Here is a 3,203-nt window from a genome sequence, read left to right as displayed (position 1 = left end):
TTGTACTCAAGTTTAAAAATTGTTTAAAAATAGTTAGAGGCCGGAACTCTTGCTAAAACATATCAGGAACTATAGAGCACTTCGAGAACTGTAAAATAAAATTATCAAAATAATTTTTTTTTAATGTTGCGGTGCCGTGGTAAGTTGGCACCTCATATTTTAAAAAATTCATTTTTTTTATTAATTCGACGGAACTATTGCTATAACCTATCAGGAACTATAGAACTATTGTGGGTGCAATGGAACTCATGTCAAAACTTGCGGTGCTAAAAAATGAGGTGCCAACTTCACGCACGCAAAATTCTCTCTATTAAATTAAGATACGTTATTGGGGGTGTCCACCGAATAAACAGTTTTATTTCTTAAATATCTCTTTTCTCTTAGTGTACCATCGATCGCGTTCCTGTATCGCGACAAGCATTGGCGGTAGTCACCACTTCAGACTCAAGGGACATTCCAGAGTTTTGCGCGCGCGTTTTCACAGTATTCTCTCCTTGATAAAGTATCGATATCGTAAAAGTATCGAAGCTCTTCGCTGTGTAAATGCGAAAATCAGAGCTCTTGTATGCCCGTCGAGATAAAGTGATCATCAAGTGTAGTGACAGCTTGTTCTATTAGAGAAGAGAGTTGCCGAAATCGCAACCAGTCTCCTAAATCGTGTCTCATCAATCGTACTTGATTTTCTTCATGTCTTTAGCACACGTACAAAATAAGATATAATCTGCAAATTTTTTGGTCTACATTTCTCATTGCACATTTATTTCTCATTTTTACCGTTAGACATCGTTCATATTCGATAATAAAAAAATTGATGAGGAAACCAGCTCGATTTCGGTTATATTCTCTCCCTTATATTCCAGCACCCCTTAGATATTCATCTATTTATTCTTGCACGTTGCGTTCCGTTTTCACATCATCCGAAAAAAATCATTTTTTTACGTGGAAATGATTTCTAATGTATATAAAAAATAATCTGCTTATTTTATACAGACAGAGAAAGCGGGGAAGAGACGAAGGAAGAGGATTCTCCATCGGCCAATGCTCGAGTTGAAGTGTAATCTCAGGGGGAATCTTCGATGGAAATGAAATAATTACACTCTCTTTCACAGCTTCGGTTTGTGCAATTAACGCGCGATAACGATCGCGCCGATATGTGTGCCGATGTGTCGCTTTAATACGGCATATGGAACAATCGACGTTATCGCCGAGGACTGCCCTTTCAACCGACGACCGTTCGACCACGCAATCGCTCGCACGGCGGTAAACAGGATCTATCGGCTCTCGCGTCTCGTGCATAATAAAAGGGAGGATATTAAAGTAGGCCGCGGTCTGCGGGACGAGCCGCGTGTACATTTGCATGTGCGAAAGTGCGCACTCACACACCACGCGCCACGCACGTCGTCGGAGACGCTGGCAGGTGTGGCATGACAATGGAAAAATTCCGTTTGCGCAGCTCGTCAGGAAGCCGGGCGTCCACGTGCGTCGCGTCACCCGGAAAATGCCCGCGACAGGACGAGACGAAGACATGCCGGGGATGCAGTTGGGTGACCCATAGGGGAGACCAAGGCTTAATGGCCTCAGGTATGAGGTTTCACCTTTATGTTGTGTCCTGTGTTTCTTTTTAGTACTTATTTTGAGAAGAATAGTGGATACAAAATCGCGAAATAATCCTTTTAAAACATCCTTTTCCTTGAATCTCATCAAAATCGAAATAATAATACAGTTAAAAAATAGAAAAGTAACTGGTTTGGTAATAACAAAGTAAATTTTCGAGCTTCTCGAAATTTTCTGTTAATATTCTTTATTATAACTGAATAAAATTAAGCGATGCGTTACCCACAGAGTGAAATTTCTTGCAATTGTATGATATACTGTTTCTGATAATAAATGCCATTGTCATTCATAAAATGATCGAAATAAAGCATATGGGCGGACGAGATAAAGTTGACCTATAATTAAGAGCCGGTAGAAGAGCCGTGGGGAGATCTCTCGCGGAGATTCTGGAACTATTAATCAAGGTGTACGTGTTTCATACGTGGCTTTCTTTATCCTGCATTACTGGGCAACTGAATCCGGTATTAGAGCAAGGTTATGTTGCTGCGTCTTTATATTTTGTTTATTACAAAATAAAATATACGATTGATGGAGTCGTGGCGGACATTAATACATAGAAGAAGGTTGTCATGTTTATACAATCAGTCACAAACAATTGGTTGCCTGAAAAATTTCGAAAAAATATAGATCCGGTCTCTCTTATTTCCGGAGAGGGTTCAACGCCGCTTGTGAAGAGCAGAGAGCTCCCGGCGACAGAAGTGCGTCGACGCCACGGTCGCTTTATTGCTTCCGAACATGGATCAGATATGTCGCAGAGGCATGCAACTAATAAACGCTCGGCGTTAATAATTAGCTCGTTCGCGCCTCAGGTAGAAATTACGACGTCGCGCTGAATTAGCTACTGGACGCGGAACGCGCTTTTTCGAAGAAAAATGACTTTGTTTTCGCGAGATTCCGCCATTAAGATGCAGCAATTAAGATTCCGCCGCTCCTCGATCACCCGACTACTCGCGTGCCTCGGAGCGATTTCACGTTGTTGATATCGCCCGATCCGTTCGTCGATTAACCTAACGATCATCTTACATCATTAGTTGTCCCTGGCAAGTCTGGCGATTTATTTTTGTCGCTCGTGAATCGCTGGAAATTGAGAGGAGCGTTATTCGAGTGTATGAAGTTGGCACTCCACTTTTTGAAATTTATAATTTTGAAAGTTGTTCCAGATTGTTCTGACTTTGTACCACATTGTTCCAAAGTGATATTGCTTCATTCGAAACGGTTTTCGAATAAAACAAAAAAAATGATTTTTTGACAAACAGTCTATTGGACCAAGAGTAAACTTATACTATCTTTCTTGTTCCAACCGAGATCTTTTTGTTCTGAGTTGTTCTAGGCTTAAGAATTATAGTTCTAGAGTATGAGACTCATAAGATCATTCGTTCTCCGAAAATTCGTAAAAAAATCGATTTGACAGTACTCGACGTCAAGAAAACACATGCTTCCTTTCTTGTTCCAACCGAGAACAAAAAGACCTATTTTGTTCTGAGTTATACTAGGTTAAACGACGAAGCAATTTCACTTTATTTTGTCATGACATTTTGTAATTATTTCCGCCAATTTTCCTATAATAAAGATTAATTTTTGTAAGAAAT

Source organism: Odontomachus brunneus, unplaced genomic scaffold (genome assembly GCF_010583005.1).
Source record: "Odontomachus brunneus isolate Ranch 3 - 2012 unplaced genomic scaffold, Obru_v1 Obru_scaffold_037, whole genome shotgun sequence".
Classification (NCBI taxonomy): domain Eukaryota; kingdom Metazoa; phylum Arthropoda; class Insecta; order Hymenoptera; family Formicidae; genus Odontomachus; species Odontomachus brunneus.
Note: the sequence above shows the minus strand (reverse complement) of the source record.